Source organism: Arachis ipaensis, chromosome B2, assembly GCF_059453495.1.
Source record: "Arachis ipaensis isolate K30076 ecotype BB chromosome B2, ASM5945349v1, whole genome shotgun sequence".
Taxonomy (NCBI): Eukaryota; Viridiplantae; Streptophyta; class Magnoliopsida; order Fabales; family Fabaceae; genus Arachis; species Arachis ipaensis.
Window position 1 is genome coordinate 34070601 of NC_142437.1, and position 18045 is coordinate 34088645.

At 35.4% G+C, this 18045-nt stretch overlaps 1 non-coding gene across 1 annotated transcript; it reads right to left on the reverse strand.

The window, feature by feature from the left end:
* Positions 1 to 3928: 3928 nt before the first annotated feature.
* LOC148573531 (small nucleolar RNA R71) lies at positions 3929 to 4036 on the reverse strand. Its single transcript, XR_015906409.1, has one exon. It is a non-coding gene; the product is annotated as a small nucleolar RNA R71 (small nucleolar RNA).
* Positions 4037 to 18045: the final 14009 nt, after the last annotated feature.

Sequence of the window (18045 nt, forward strand, 5' to 3'; positions counted from 1 at the left end):
GGAACATGAGCAAAAATCAGATTCAGAGGTTGAAGAAGGACTGCTGATGCTGTTGGATTCTAACCTCCCTGCACTCAAAGTGAATTTTCTAGAGCTACAGAACTCAAAATGGCGCGCTTCCAATTGCGTTGAAAAGTAGACATCCAGGGGTTTCTAGAAATATATAATAGTCCATACTTTGGCCGAGTTTAGACGATGTAAAAGGGTGTTGAACGCCAGTTCTACGCTGCTGTCTGGAGTTAAACGCCAGAAACACGTCACGAACCAGAGTTGAACGCCAGAAACACGTTACAACCTGGCGTTCAACTCCAGAAAGAGCCTCTGCACGTGTAACATTCAAGCTCAGCCCAAGCACACACCAAGTGGGCCCCGGAAGTGGATTTATGCATCAATTACTTACTTCTGTAAACCCTAGTAGCTAGTTTATTATAAATGGAACTTTTTACTATTGTATTAGACATCTTATGATTTTAGTTCATCTTAGGATCATATTGATCACGTTTTGGGGCTGGCCATTCGGCCATGCCTGAACCTTTCACTTATGTATTTTCAAACGGTAGAGTTTCTGCACTCCATAGATTAAGGTGTGGAGCTCTGCTGTTTCTCATGAATTAATGCAAAGTACTACTGTTTCTCTATTCAATTCAACTTATTCCGCTTCTAAGATATTCATTCGCACTTCAACGTGAATGTAATGAATGTGACAATCATCATCATTCCCCCACGAACGCGTGCCTGACAACCACTTCCGTTCCACCTTAGATTGAATGAGTATCTCTTGGATCTCTTAGTCAGAATCTTCGTGGTATATGCTAGATTGATAGCGGCATTTATGAGAATCCGGAAAGTCTAAACCTTGTCTGTGGTATTCCGAGTAGGATTCTGGGATTGAATGACTGTGACGAACTTCAAACTCACGAGTGCTGGGCGTAGTGACAGACGCAAAAGGAGGGTAAATCCAATTCCAGTATGATCGAGAACCTCAGATGATTAGCCGTGCTGTGACAGAGCATTTGGACCATTTTCACAAGAGGATAGGATGCAGCCATTGACCACGGTGATGCCTCCAGACAATTAGCCATGCAGTGACAGCGCATCGGACCATTTTCCAGAGAGGATGAAAAGTAGCCATTGACAATTGTGATGTCCTTACATAAAGCCAACCATGGAAAGGAGTAGGACTGATTGGATGAAGACAGCAGGAAAGCAGAAGTTCAGAGGGACGAAAGCATCTATATACCTTTATCTGAAATTCTCACCAATGATATACATAAGTATTTCTATCTTTATTTTCTGTCTATTTATTATTTATTTTCGAAAACTCCATAACTATTTTATATCCGCCTGACTGAGATTTACAAGGTGACCATAGCTTGCTTCATACCAACAATCTCCGTGGGATCGACCCTTACTCACGTAAGGTTTTATTACATGGACGACCCAGTGCACTTGCTGGTTAGTTGTATCGAAGTTGTGAATGAAAAACAATTTACTAAGACGTGCGTACAGAGTTTTTGGCGCCGTTGCCTGAGATCACAATTTCGTGCACCAAGTTTTGGCGCCGTTGCCGGGAATTGTTCGAGTTTGGACAACTGACGGTTCATCGTGTTGCTCAGATTGGGTAATTTTCTTCTTATTTTGTTTTCAAAAAGTTTTCAAAAATTTTTCAAAAATATTTTCTTCTTTTTCGTTTTTCCCAATTAATCTTCAAAAAAAAAATTTCTCCTTTATTTTCGAAAAAAAAATTCTTTTCAAAAATTTTATTATGTTCTTCAGAATTTTTAAGAATGAATTCTAGTGTTTCATGATGATTTGTTGAATCCTGGCCGGCTGTAAGCCATGTCTAATCTTTTGGACTGGGGTTTCAACTTATCATCACAAGAGCTTGTTGATTCTCACACACTTAGTTGCTCTATACATGGAAAGTATCAATATCTTCTAAAGCTTGACTGGCTATTCAGCCATGTCTAACCCTCAGATTGGAGCTTTAGAATAAGAGTACAAGATTCCTGGAATTCATATTAAAAATTTTAGAATCCTTATTTTTATTTTTCAAATAATTTTCGAAAAATCCAAAAAAATCATAAAATCATAAAAATCAAAAATATTTTGTGTTTCTTGTTTGAGTCTTGAGTCAATTTTCAAGTTTGGTGTCAATTGCATATTCATCTTGTATTTTTCGAAAATTGCATTCATGCATTGCATTCATCATGATCTTCAAGTTGTTCTTGGTAAACCTTCTTGATTGATCTTCATATTATATTGTTTTGTGTTGTATGGTGTTTTTCATATGCATTCTTGAATTCTTAGTGCCTGAGCATTAAAGATTTCTAAGTTTGGTGTCTTGCATGTTTTCTTTGCATTGAAAATTTTTCAAAAATATGTTCTTGATATTCATCATGATCTTCATAGTGTTCTTGGTGTTCATCTTGACATTCATAGCATTCTTGCATGCATTCATTGTTTTGATCCAAAATTTTCATGCATTGCATCATTTTTATGTTTTTCTCTCTCATCATTAAAAATTCAAAAATAAAAAAAAATATCTTCCCCTCTTTTCTCTCATAAAATTCGAAAATTTGAGTTGACTTTTTCAAAACTTTTTTAAAAAAAATATTTAGTTGTTTCTTATGAGTCAAATCAAATTTCAATTTAAAAATCTTATCTTTTTCAAAAATTAAATCTTTTTCATTTTTTTATTTATTTTCGAAAATTTTTAAAATATTTTTCAAAAATTTTTTTCTTAATTTTACCTCATAATTTTCGAAAATATCATCAACAATTAATGTTTTGATTCAAAAATTTCAAGTTTGTTACTTACTTGTTCAGAAAGATTCAAACTTTAAGTTCTAGAATCATATCTTGTGATTTCTTGTGAATCAAGTCATCGATTGTGATTTTAAAATTCAAATATTTTTCAAAACTAATTTCAATCATATCTTTTCAAAAATATATTTTTATCTTATCTTTTTCAAAATCATATCTTTTTCAAAAATTTGATTTTAAAATATCTTTTCTAACTTCTTATCTTCTTATCTTTTCAAAATTGATTTTCAAATTTGTTTCAACTAACTAACTAACTTTTTGTTTGTTGATTATCTTTTTCAAAACTACTTAACTAACTCTCTCTCTCTAATTTTCGAAAATATCTCCCTCTTTTTCAAAAATTAACTAATTATTTCAAAATTTAATTTTAATTTATTTCTTCTTTTAATTTTCGAAAATCACTAACCATTTTTCAAAAATAATTTTCGAAAATTCTCTTTCTCTCTCATCTCCTTCTATTTATTTATTCATCTACTAACACTTCTCTTCATCTTACATCTCTGCTCTCCTCACCCTTGTGTTTCTTTCCTTACATTACATTCTTTTCTTCTTCTTTTCTTCTACTCACATAAGGACCTCTATACCTGTGTAAAAAGGATCCCTATTATTATTATTTTTCTGTTCCCTTCTTTTTCATATGAGCAGGAGCAAGGACAAGAACATTCTTGTTGAAGCAGATCCAGAACCTGAAAGGACTCTGAAGAGGAAACTAAGAGAAGCTAAATTACAACAAGCCAGCAAGCACCTTTCAGAAATTTTCGAACAGGAAGAGGAGATGGCAGCCGAAAATAATAATAATACAAGGAGAATGCTTGGTGACTTTACTGCACCTAATTCTAATTTACATGGAAGAAGCATCTCCATCCCTACCATTGGAGCAAACAATTTTGAGCTGAAACCTCAATTAGTTTCTCTGATGTAGCAGAACTGCAAGTTCCATGGACTTCCATCTGAAGATCCTTTTCAGTTCTTAACTAAATTCTTGCAGATCTGTGATACTGTTAAGACTAATGGAGTAGATCCTGAAGTCTACAGGCTCATGCTTTTCCCTTTTGCTGTAAGAGACAGAGCTAGAGTGTGGTTGGATCCTCAAAAGCTGAGCAGGCTTAGAGTGGATGTTCAAACCTTCAGACAGAAAGAAGGTGAATCCCTCTATAAAGCTTGGGAGAGATACAAGCAACTGACCAAAAAGTGTCCTTCTGACATGCTTTCAGAATGGACCATCCTGGATATATTCTATGATGGTTTGTCTAAATTAGCTAAGATGTCATTGGATACTTCTGCAGGTGGATCCATTCACCTAAAGAAAATGCCTGCAGAAGCTCAAGAACTCATTGACATGGTTGCTAATAACCAGTTCATGTACACTTCTGAGAGGAACCCTGTGGGTAATGGGACGCCTCAGAAGAAGGGAGTTCTTGAAATTGATACTGTGAATGCCATATTAGCTCAGAACAAAATATTGACTCAACAAGTCAATATGATTTCTCAGAGTCTGAATGGAATGCAAGCTCCATCCAACAGTACTCAAGAGGCATCTTCTGAAGAAGAAGCTTATGATCCTGAGAACCCTGCAATAGCAGAGGTAAATTACTTAGGTGAACCTTATGGAAACACCTATAACTCATCATGGAGAAATCATCCAAATCTCTCATGGAAGGATCAACAAAAGCCTCAACAAGGCTTTAATAATGGTGGAAGAAATAGGTTTAACAATAGTAAACCTTTTCCATCATCCACTCAGCAACAGACAGAGAACTCTGAATAAAATACCTCTAATTTAGCAAACTTAGTCTCTGATCTATCTAAGACCACTGTAAGTTTCATGAATGAAACAAGGTCCTCCATTAGAAATTTAGAAGCACAAGTGGGCCAGCTGAGTAAAAGAGTCACTGAAATCCCTCCTAGTACTCTCCCAAGCAATACAGAAGAAAATCCAAAAGGAGAGTGCAAGGCCATTGAAATGACCATCATGGCCGAATCCACAAAAGAGGAGGAGGACGTGAATCCCAAGGAGGAAGACCTCCTGGGACGTCCAGTGATCAATAAGGAGTTTCCCTCTGAGGAACCAAAGGAATCTGAGACTCAACTAGAGACCATAGAGATTCCATTAAACCTCCTTATGCCATTCATGAGCTCTGATGAGTATTCCTCTTCTGAAGAGAATGAGGATGTTACTAAGGAGCAAGTTACCAAGTACCTTGGTGCAATCATGAAGCTGAATGCCAAATTATTTGGTATTGAGACTTGGGAGGATGAACCTCCCTTGTTCACCAATGAACTAAGTGATCTAGATCAACTGACATTGCCTCAAAAGAAACAGGATCCTGGAAAGTTCTTAATACCTTGTACCATAGGCACTATGATCTTTGAAAAGGCTCTGTGTGACCTTGGTTCAGGGATAAACCTCATGCCCCTCTCTGTAATAGAGAAACTGGAAATCTTTGGGGGGCAAGCTACTAAAATCTCATTAGAGATGGCAGACAATTCAAGAAAATAGGCTTATGGACAAGTAGAGGACGTGTTAGTAAAGGTTGAAGGCCTTTACATCCCTGCTAATTTCATAGTCCTAGATACTGGGAAGGATGAGGATGAATCCATCATTCTTGGAAGACCCTTCGTAGCCACAGCAAGAGCTGTGATTGATGTTGATAGAGGTGAATTAGTCCTTCAATTGAATGAGGACCCCCTTGTGTTTACAACTCAAGGATATTCTTCTGTAAACATGGAAAAGAGGCACAGTAAGCTTCTCTCAAAACAGAGTCAACCAGAGCCCCCACAGTCAAACTCTAAGTTTGGTGTTGAACTCCCATATCCAAACTCTAAGTTTGGTGTTGGGGAGTCTCAACAATGCTCTGAACATCTGTGAGGCTCCATGAGAGCCCACTGTCAAGCTATTGACATTAAAGAAGCGCTTGTTGGGAGGCAACCCAATTTTTATTTATCTAATTTTATTTTTCATTGTTTTTCATGTTTTATTAGGTTCATGATCATGTGGAGTCACAAAATAAATACAAAAATTGAAAACAGAATCAAAAACAGCAGAAGAAAAATCACACCCTGGAGGAGGATCTCACTGGCGTTTAAACGCCAGTAAGGAGCATCTGTCTGGCGTTCAACGCCAGAATAGAGCATGTTTCTGGCGTTGAACGCCAGAAACAAGCAGCATCCTGGCGTTCAGAAGCCAGAAATACACAGTGAAGAAGAGCTAGCGCTGAACGCCAGAAACAAGCATCTGGCTGGCGTTCAACGCCAGAAATATGCTGCATCTGGGCACTGAACGCCCAGAACAAGCATCAATTCGGCGTTTAAACGCCAGAATTGCATGCAAAGGCATTTACATGCCTAATGGGTGCAGGGATGCAAATCCTTGACACCTCAGGACCTGTGGACCCTACAGGATCTCCACCTATCACCACTCACATCCATCCACTCTTCCCCATAAACCTACCTCATAAACTCCACCTACCTTCAAAATTCAAAATCAATTTCCTACCCAAAACCCACCCTTATGGCCGAACCTTACCCCCCCTCCCTTCCCTATATAAAGCCCTCCATTCTTCCTCATTTTCACACAACACAACCCTCTCTTCTCTTCTTGGCCGAATACACCTTTCCCTCCTCTCCTCCATATTTTCTTCTTCTTCATCTATTCTTTCTTCTCTTGCTCGAGGGCGAGCAAAATTCTAAGTTTGGTGTGGTAAAAGCATAAGCTTTTTGTTTTTTCATTACCATTGATGGCACCTAAGACCGGAGAATCCTCTAAAAAAGGGAAAGGGAAGACAAAAGCTTCCACCTCCGAGTCATGGGAGATGGAAAGATTCATCTCCAAAGCTCATCAAGACCACTTCTATGATGTTGTGGCCAAGAAGAAGGTGATCCCCGAGGTCCCTTTCAAGCTCAAGAGAAATGAGTATCCGGAGATCCGACATGAAATCCAAAGAAGAGGTTGGGAAGTTCTAACAAACCCCATCCAACAAGTCGGCATCCTAATGGTTCAAGAGTTCTATGCCAATGCATGGATCACTAGGAACCATGATCAAAGTAAGAACCCAAAACCAAAGAATTATCTCACTATGGTTCGGGGGAAATACTTAGATTTTAGTCCGGAAAATGTGAGGTTGGCGTTCAACTTGCCTATGATGCAAGGAGATGCACGCCCCTACACTAGAAGGGTCAACTTTAATCAAAGGTTGGACCAAGTCCTCATGGACATATGTGTGGAAGGAGCTCAATAGAAGATTGACTCCAAAGGCAAGCCGGTTCAACTAAGAAGACTGGACCTCAAGCCTGTAGCTAGAGGATGGTTAGAGTTCATACAACGCTCCATCATCCCCACTAGCAACCGATCTGAAGTTACTGTGGATCGGGCCATCATGATTCATAGCATCATGATTGGAGAGGAAGTAGAATTTCATGAAGTCATCTCCCTTGAACTCTACAAAATAGCCGAAAAGCCCTCTCCTTGGGCAAGGCTAGCTTTTCCTCATCTTATCTGCCATCTATGTTACTCAGTTGAAGCTTTCATAGAAGGAGACATTCCCATTGAGGAAGAAAAGCCCATCACTAAGAAAAGGATGGAGCAAGCAAGAGAGCCCATTCATGGATCTCAAGAGACGCATGAAGCTCATCACCATGAGATCCCGGAGATGCCTCAAATACATTTTCCTTCACAAAACTATTGGGAGCAAATCAACACCTCCCTAGGAGAATTAAGTTCCAACATGGGACAATTAAGGGTGGAACATCAAGAGAACTCCATCATCCTTCATGAAATTAGAGAAGATCAAAAAGCAATGAGGGAGGAGCAACAAAGACAAGGAAGAGACATAGAAGAGCTCAAGGACATCATTGGTTCCTCAAGAAGGAAACGCCACCATCACTAAGGTGGACTCATTCCTTGTTCTTACATTCTCTGTTTTTCATTTTCTATGTTAAGTGCTTATCTAAGTTTGTGTCTTATTACATGATCATTAGTATTTAGTAACTATGTCTTAAAGTTATGAATGTCCTATGAATCCATCACATCTCTTAAATGAAAAATGTTTTTAATTCAAAAGAACAAGAAGTACATGAGTTTCGAATTTATCCTTGAACTTAGTTTAATTATATTGATGTGGTGACAATGCTTCTTGTTTTCTAAATGAATGCTTGAACAGTGCATATGTCTTTTGAAGTTGTTGTTTATGAATGTTAAATATGTTGGCTCTTGAAAGAATGATGACAAAGAGACATGTTATTTGATAATCTGAAAAATCATAAAAATGATTCTTGAAGCAAGAAAAAGCAGTAAAGAACAAAGCTTGCCGAAAAAAAAAAGAAAAAAAATAGCGAAAAAAATAGAAAAAAAAAGAGAGAGAAAAAGCAAACAGAAAAAGCCAAAAGCTCTTAAAACCAAAAGGCAAGAGCAAAAAGCCAATAACCCTTAAAACCAAAAGGCAAGGGTAAATAAAAAAGATCCCAAGGCTTTGAGCATCAGTGGATAGGAGGGCTTAAAGGAATAAAATCCTGGCCTAAGCGGCTAAACCAAGCTGTCCCTAACCATGTGCTTGTGGTGTGAAGGTGTCAAGTGAAAACTTGAGACTGAGCGGTTAAAGTCAAGGTCCAAAGCAAAAACAGAGTGTGCTTAAGAACCCTGGACACCTCTAATTGGAGACTTTAGCAAAGCTGAGTCACAATCTGAAAAGGTTCACCCAATTATGTGTCTGTGGCATTTATGTATCCGGTGGTAATACTGGAAAACAAAGTGCTTAGGGCCACGGCCAAGACTCATAAAGTAGCTGTGTTCAAGAATCAACATACTGAACTAGGAGAATCAATAACACTATCTGAACTCTAAGTTCCTATAGATGCCAATCATTCTGAACCTCAATGGATAAAGTGAGATGCCAAAACTATTCAAGAGGCAAAAAGCTACAAGTCCCGCTCATCTGATTGGAGCTATGTTTCGTTGATAGTTTGGAATTTATAGTATATTCTCTTCTTTTTATCCTATTTGATTTTCAGTTGCTTGGGGACAAGCAACAATTTAAGTTTGGTGTTGTGATGAGCGGATAATTTATACGCTTTGTGGCATTGTTTTTAGTATGTTTTTAGTAGGATCTAGTTACTTTTAGGGATATTTTCATTAGTTTTTATGCTAAATTCATATTTCTGGACTTTACTATGAGTTTGTGTGTTTTTCTGTGATTTCAGGTATTTTCTGGCTGAAATTGAGGGACTTGAGCAAAAATCAGATTCAGAGGTTGAAGAAGGACTGCTGATGCTGTTGGATTCTGACCTCCCTACACTCAAAGTGGATTTTTTGGAGCTACAGAACTCAAAATGGCGCGCTTCCAATTGCGTTGGAAAGTAGACATCCAGGGCTTTCCAGCAATATATAATGGTCCATACTTTGGCCGAGTTTAGACGACGTAAAAGGGCGTTGAACGCCAGTTCTACGTTGCTGTCTGGAGTTAAACGCCAGAAACACGTCACGAACCAGAGTTGAACGCCAGAAACACGTTACAACCTGGCTTTCAACTCCAAAAAGAGCCTCTGCACGTGTAACATTCAAGCTCAGCCCAAGCACACACCAAGTGGGCCCCGAAAGTGGATTTATGCATCAATTACTTACTTCTGTAAACCCTAGTAGCTAGCTTATTATAAATAGAACTTTTTACTATTGTATTAGACATCTTATAATTTTAGTTCATCTTAGGATCATATTGATCACGTTTTGGGGGCTGGCCATTCGGCCATGCCTGAACCTTTCACTTATGTATTTTCAAACGGTAGAGTTTCTGCACTCCATAGATTAAGGTGTGGAGCTCTGCTGTTCCTCATGAATTAATGCAAAGTACTACTGTTTCTCTATTCAATTATACTTATTCCGCTTCTAAGATATTCATTCGCACTTCAACGTGAATGTGATGAACGTGACAATCATCATCATTCTCCCACGAACGCGTGCCTGACAACCACTTCCGTTCCACCTTAGATTGAATGAGTATCTCTTGGATCTCTTAGTCAGAATCTTCGTGGTATAAGCTAGATTGATAGCGGCATTCATGAGAATCCGAAAAGTCTAAACCTTGTCTGTGGTATTCCGAGTAGGATTCTGGGATTGAATGACTATGACGAACTTCAAACTCGCGAGTGCTGGGCGTAGTGACAGACGCAAAAGGAGGGTGAATCCTATTCCAGTATGATCGAGAATCTCAGATGATTAGTCGTGCTGTGACAGAGCATTTGGACCATTTTCACAAGAGGATAGGATGCAGCCATTGACCACGGTGATGCCTCCAGACGATTAGCCATGCAGTGACAGCGCATCGGACCATTTTCCAGAGATGATGAAAAGCAGCCATTGACAATGGTGATGTCCTTACATAAAGCCAACCATGGAAAGGAGTAGGACTGATTGGATGAAGACAGTAGGAAAGCAGAAGTTCAGAGGGACGAAAGCATCTATATACCTTTATCTGAAATTCTCACCAATGATATACATAAGTATTTCTATCTTTATTTTCGGTCTATTTATTATTTATTTTCGAAAACTCCATAACTATTTTATATCCGCCTGACTGAGATTTACAAGGTGACCATAGCTTGCTTCATACCAACAATCTCTGTGGGATCGACCCTTACTCACGTAAGGTTTTATTACTTGGATGACCCAGTGCACTTGCTGGTTAGTTGTATCGAAGTTGTGAATGAAAAATAATTTATTAAGACGTGCGTACAGAGTTTTTGGCGCCGTTGCCTGAGATCACAATTTCGTGCACCAATTATCATGAAATTTTTTTATGTATTTTTTGTGAACATCTTAAAAAACTTTTTTTTTTTCTGATACACCATATTTAATACATGCTTTAATACATATAAAAAGTTAAAGATTTTTTTCTATAAATCTTGTAATTTATAAAATTTGGGTCTGTATTTTCAATTTTTATTCATAAATGTGGTCTGACTCAAAATAAATAAAATTTTACAAAAACAAAAAAAATTCTAAATAAAAGCCTAACATCATTTTTATAATCACTAATTAAATAAATATTTATTATATTTAACTACTAAATCTTTTCACGTGGATCAGAGAAAAAAAAAAGTGAAAGAATTCTATAACTTATCAAAATAATGGTAGACATTGTTTTTAATTTTTGACAATAAATATATAAATATAAAAAATTTTCTCCTTTTATACCATAAAATCCACCTAAATATAACTCATCAATGAATCCTAAGAAGAACAAGAAGTTTAAATTAAAATGAATTGATGCCCATTTCTCTCCAATATTCATCTTATCTTATGGTCTTTTATTTCCTTTATTTTTGTATACTTTTTATGAAAAAGCTCTGCATCCATGTATTTTTTACATGGTTATTAATCAAGTAATTTCTTCCATACGCACGTCCCCCACCCTTCACTTGTTTGTCATACACGCGCTATAACATGCTGCAACCTAAAGTTTTGCTCAACGTAAACCTTCTGCTGTAACATAAATCTCTTTCTTCTTCTTCTTCTTCTTCTTCTTCTTCTTCTTCTTCTTCTTCTTCTTCTTCTTCTTCTTCTCTGCTCGCATTCTTCCATATTGATCTGCATTGCCTTCGTCGTTCTCCTCTGGTCGCGTTCATCTTCTCGTTTTCTTCTTTCGATCTGGTTGCATTTATCTTCTTCCTATTCTTCTTCATTTTCTTCTTCGATCTGCACTTCTGAATCGAAACAATAAATGACTCAACTTCAAATCAGGAGAGCAATTTGGATTACTCTTCTGAAACGAATCAAACTGACAAAGTTTGAATTATTCAATTTTGAATCGAATTGAATGGAATGCAATTGCTAATTTGAATTGAATTAAATGGATAGAGGTATACTGAATTGAATTGAATTGAATTGATAATATGTAAATTGTAGGCAGAGTTATTTGAATTTGATTTTCTATAATAGATTACGTTTCGTTCACTCAGTACTATACAATTGTTTCACCATGAGTACTGTGTTCGGTTCACCACGAGTACTGTGTTCGGTTTATTCTGCAGAAAGCTGTTTAAATTTGATTTTATATAATGGATTATGTTTCGTTCACTCAGTACTATACAATTGTTTCACCATGAGTACTGCGTTCGGTTCACCATGAGTACTGCGTTCGGTTCACCATGAGTACTGTGTTTGGTTCATTCTGCAGAAAGCTATTTGAATTTGATTTTATATAATAGATTATATTTTGTTCACTCAGTACTATACAATTGTATTGTGTTCGGTTCACCATGAGTACTATGTTCGGTTCACCATGAGTACTGTGTTCGGTTCACCATGAGTACTGTGTTTGGTTCACCATGAGTACTGTGTTCGATTCATTCTACACTATTCAAAACTCTTCTTCCTCACCTTCTACTGCTTCTTCACCAGAGAGAGAAGGATGAAAAGACAAAAAAATACAGCAACAATAATAACAAAAGAATGATGATAGGGTTTCAGGGTTTAGGGTTTTAGGGTTTAGGGTTTATGGGTTCAGGGTTCAGTGTACAGGGGTTTAGTGTGTTTTAAACTTTTGGTTCACCTCGTGTATTAATTTCGGTTCACCGTGTTCATGGTTGAGGGTTTAGGGTTTAGGGTTCAGGGTTCAGGGTTTTAGGGGTTTAGGGTTTACGGTAGTGTTCAGGGCTTAGGGTTTAGGGTTTAGCATTCAGGGTTCAGAGTTCAGTGTTCAGGGTTCGGGTTCGGGTTTGGCTTCAGGGTTTAGGGTTTATGGTTTAGCGTTCAGGGTTCAGAGTTCAGAGTTCAGGATTCGGGTTCAGGGTTTAGGATTTAGGGTTTAGGTTTTAGGATGTAGGATTTAGGGTTTAGGTTTTAGGGATTTAGGGTTTATGGGTTCAGGGTTCAGTGTTTAGGAGTTCATAATTTTTTGGTAAACAGGAGAGCGATTTGGATTACACTTCTGAAACTAATCAAACTGACAAAGTTTGGAGTATTCAATTTTGAATCGAATTGAATGGAATGCAATTGCTAATTTGAATTGAATTAAATGGACGGAGGTTTACTGAATTGAATTGAATTGAATTGATAATATGTAAATTGTAGGGAGAGTTATTTGAATTTGATTTTATATAATGGATTATGTTTCGTTCACTGAGTACTATACAATTATTTCACCATGAGTACTGTATTCGGTTCACCATGAGTACTGTGTTTGGTTCATTCTGCAGAAAGTTGTTTGAATTTGATTTTATATAATGGATTATGTTTTGTTCACTCAGTACTATACAATTGTATTGTCTTCGGTTCACCATGAGTACCGTGTTCGGTTCACCATGAGTACTGTGTTCGGTTCATTCTGCACTATTCAAAACTCTTCTTCCTCACCTTCTACTGCTTCTTCACCAGAGAGAGAAGGAGGAAAAGACAAAAAAATACAGCAGTAACAATAACAAAAGAATGACGATAAGGAAAAACATGTGAAGAAGAAGGAATGCAAAAAAGGAGGAGAAGGAGGAACACGAAGAAGAAGGTGAAGAAGAAGACGCTCCATGCGTAAACGAGCGTGAAAAGAAGAAGAAGAAGCGCGGGAGAAAAAGAAGAAGCATGGGGGAGAAGAAACGTTGGGTAAGAGCGATTTCGTGTGTGTTGGGCGCGTGTATTTCACGTTTCATTTAATGGTATTGAATTTTTTTGGTGTTGGACCAACTTAGTTACATGATTATATGGATGTGTAGCATCCTGATACTTTTTATACCTTAAAAGAGTTATTATAAATTGTTTGTAATTTAGGCTTACCAAGAATAATAGATCTAGGTAAATAGAAGGGATTGCCTAATTGAATTTTGAATGTGTGTATATGTGCCCGCGTGTATATAATGGCCACATTGTAATAATGCATCCCAACATTTAAAGAAATCAATAAAACGTGATTTGGCAAATACATTGTGCTTGACAGAGCAGCAATAACAAGAAGAAAATATTTTAAATTAATGTTCTTTTGATGTGTTCATTAATTATTAAAAATTTTATTAATATACTTTATAAATTTTAAATATATATTTATATTCATGTTTTTTTTATTATTTTCTATATTTTTTTACTGCAAAAACTTTTTGGATTTATCTCTAGCTTTTACACTTCTTAACATTTTAGAACAAGAATAGTAGTCTGAAATATTATCAGTATGTCTAAGGTTATGAAAATCGAATTGATCATCAAACAACTCTAGTTACTGATAAATAAATTCCATTTCATCATTCTAAATTATATTAAAAAATATGAAATTTATCAACAACTTGCACAATTTCGGCTCATTTAATTAAATTTTTTCAAATCTTGCTTTCGATAAATTGTGTGTGAAAATATATTTTTTGTACTCCTAATTATTATTTTTTTAATATCTTTTTATGTCATTCGATGCCATGATTAAATTTATTTAAGTGTTTTAGAGTTTAGGTACATCAATAGCCTCAAAAAATGAAAAGAATGGAGCGAAGAAACGAATTTGGGAAGAAATTCAAGAGTGGAGCTTTCTGAAAGCTCGCGTATCAGTAGGCTTTCCTCATATGAGCGAGATATTCACGCGAATAACATTTTCTCACGTACACAAGATTCTCATGTGCGTGAGCTTTTTCTGCGTATGTGAGACGAATCCACGTACCTGGTTTAATGAAACACATGCATCCTCATTTTTGGATTTTCTAAGGACCCCAAATAGCTATTTCTAAGGATTTTTTTCTATTCTAAAAAAAAAACTTTATCTTCTCAAAAATATTATTCAAACTTTAATTTTTGAATCTAACTTTTTTGTGGGGACAAGTTTGCAGTGTCCCGACGAATTTCAGATTTCTATGCTTCTCAATCCCTTCTGTGCTTTTAATTTGAAAAAAATATATATATACTCCTAAATCACTTTTGTGCTTCTAATTTTGAAAAAAAAATATATATATATATATATATATACCATGATCAAAACTCTTAATTTTGAAAAAACCTAGTTTGGTTTAATTTGAATGAGAATGAAAGTTGGGGAGTTGAATACTGAACAGACAACAAGTATGACTTTTTCAACATCGCCGGCGACAATGGCAACCATTGTTAAACAAAACTAGGTTTTTTCAAAATTAAGGTGTTGAGGAGCACCATTATTATAACACCATTCCTGTGTACTCTTGTATACTGGTATGTACTCTTGGAGATGATGATAATGGTTGCTATTGTCGTCGATGATATTGTCCAATATTCAACTTTCCACCTTTTCTTCTGACCCGGTCTGATATTTATGGAGGGAGACAAAGTGAAGTTCACTCGGAGATGCGACAAATTCTATAAAAATATAGAAGTTCGCCAAGGGTGCGGCGAACCTTACAAAATTAGTAAGGCTCGCAAAGGGAGCGACGAACTCAACTTAAATGCAAAAAAAAAAAAAAACATATTCCGAAAATTAAAGTCTTAATTAACTTTTTTGAAGAAATAATTTTTTTAATTTTAGAATAGAAAAAATCCCTATTTCTAATGGTATGATGAAATCAAAATGAGAGGGGGAAGGACATATTCTCATACACTCACTATTTTTTACATCTTTTCTTAGGTTTTGCTCATAATTTTAATGAGAAAAATTCTAACTTCTCTCAAGTTTTTTAGGTTTTTATTCTTTTTTACTTCTATTTTTGAATTTTGATCTTGTTTAGTTGTAAGTTTGATCTTATTTTCTTATTTTTCTACACTAGTTGGCTTAAAATTTCTTGTTGGGTCACTTTGTTTTATTTTACTATTTTATGAATTTTGTGAATTATTGATTTCTATTAATAAAATGGATGTTTTATGTTTTATTCATGCTTATTTGAGTTATTATTGTTGAATTCTTATAGTGCATTGTCATAATTTTTGTTATTTCTCAAAATTTATGATGCATTCTTTTCATGCATACCAAGTATTTGATGAAATATTTACATTGATTATGAAGTAGATTTTCTCATTCTTAACTTGGGTTGAGGAATTGGGTGACCTTGAGTCATTAATCTCCAATATTAATTAGTAATTTAGAGTTGTTAGTTGATCTTGTTTTCACTAACGCTAATTTTATACTAAATTCAATTAGTAAGTTGGTTAAGATTTGTGGATTAAGTTCAATTATGCCTACTTAAATTTTCTCAATGTGTGTTTAGAGGTTGATGAAGTGAGATTAACTTTTGACAATTGTCATGTTTATGGTTAATGACAAGGATAGAAATCCTTGACTCTCAACCCTAGACAAGATCCTTTAAGCACTTGAATTTTATCTCTTTATTAGTTCATTTTCTTAATCATTTCTAGTTTAATTTATTAGTTGCTTGTAGTCGTCATTTAATTGTTTCTCGTTTATTCCAATGCTTGCTTAGTTGGTTATTTACATGCTCATTGATTTTATTTTCTTACAATTTAATTATTACTTGCTCTTTTAATTTTTAGCCGATTTACATTTCCGTAACTACGTTTAAACTTTGATTTCCATAGCCAATGATGTACATCCTATTGCAAGTTTAAAAGAGGATGACCTGAGATTAAAATTCGCCATATTTATTTTGAATTTGTAATATTTTCACTAAATTTTGATAGTGTTAGTTGCCAGTTTAAGACTATATCTACGATGCGTTCGAGCTTTTAAATTTGTAAAATTCTAAACCGATCTTTAGCGCTCATTAGTGAATTAACCAGTTGAACTGATGAAATAACTTAATTATAATAAAATAATAAATGAGATAAGTACTATTTTGGTCCTTAAAGCTTATGGTCAAAATCAAAATCTTTCCTAACTTATTTTTTATTTAAAATCCTCTCCAATGTTTCATTTGGTATTAAAATTGTCCTTTTTGACAAATTTGTCTTTTATAAAATTTAATAATTAAATAATATCTTCCTTCTTTAACCCTTTTGTCTCCTTTTACCCATTCATCTTCCTCTTCTGTTCTCTCACCCCATCATTATAACATTCACTCTCCTTCACCCAGCTCCAACACCTCATCTCTCAAAGACTCAAGGACTCTCGTCCATCAACAAACAGCCTGACCTCCTTCTTCCTCTCACACCCACGCCTCTGCCTCCACCAGTGACAATCTGCTCACCTACCTCCTGCAGTCTAGTGGTACCTCTGCCTCTACTAACAGCGTCCCTGTCATTGTCGCTTTCGATGGAGCTGAAGGTTCGGATCAAATCTTTGAAATTTTTATTGTGGTAAATGCCCTGAGACTTGTAAAGAGAAAAAATTTTCATGCCAGTTGATTTGGACAATGTTTCAACAGCTTCAGGAAAAGCTAGTGTCTCTTTCTCTGACAATCAGACAGTATCTTTAAAATCAGCCACTAGAAAAAAAGCATAACCTTCCAAGAATGTCAGGTACAAACAAAAATTGAAAAAAAAAACATTATATTTATCTTCTTACTTCTTCTAATTTTATTATAATTTTTTTCTTAAAATATATGTATAACTATTCACTTTACAGATCCAGATACAGAGGTGATTGCTCTATCTCCGAAGATCTTATTAGCGACGAACAGATTCGTGTGCGAAATCTTTAATAAGGGTTTCTAGAGGGATCAAAACTTTCAGCTCGATCAAAGGAGTCATAATCTTTGGATATGAGTTTTGTTAATTATATATAATTAAATATTTTTATTTTTTAGTTTTGTTAATGTAAGAATAAGTAGAAGAAGAAGAAAAGGAAGTAGTAAGTTACTAACTTATATTTGACTTTTTTTGGTAATTAGATTTATGAATTTTTTGTTCTTGTAATTAGAGATGAATTTGAGAATTTTTTATTCTTGTAATTGGATCTGAGTTTTGTTAATAGAAGAAGAATTTTATTTCTGAATTTTGTTAATGGAAGAAGAAGAAGAAAAAGAAGTAGTGAGTTACTAACTTGTATTTGACTTTTTTTGGTAATTAGATTTATGGATTTTTGGTTCTTGTAATTAGAGATGAATTTGGAAATTTTTTATTTTTGTAATTGGATCTGAGTTTTGTTAATAGAAGAAGAATTTTAATTATGAGTTTTATTAATGGAAGAAGAAGAGAATTTTAGTTTTGAGTTTTCTTAATAATGGTTTTGAGTTTTATTAATAGAAGAAAAAGAAGTATGTTACTAACTTGTACTTGACTTTTTTTGGTAATTAGATTTATGAATTTTTGGTTCTTGTAATTAGAAGAAGGTTGGGGATAAAGGGGTATTTTCATTATTTAGAAAAATATTTTATCCAAAAGGATAATTTTAATACCAAGTG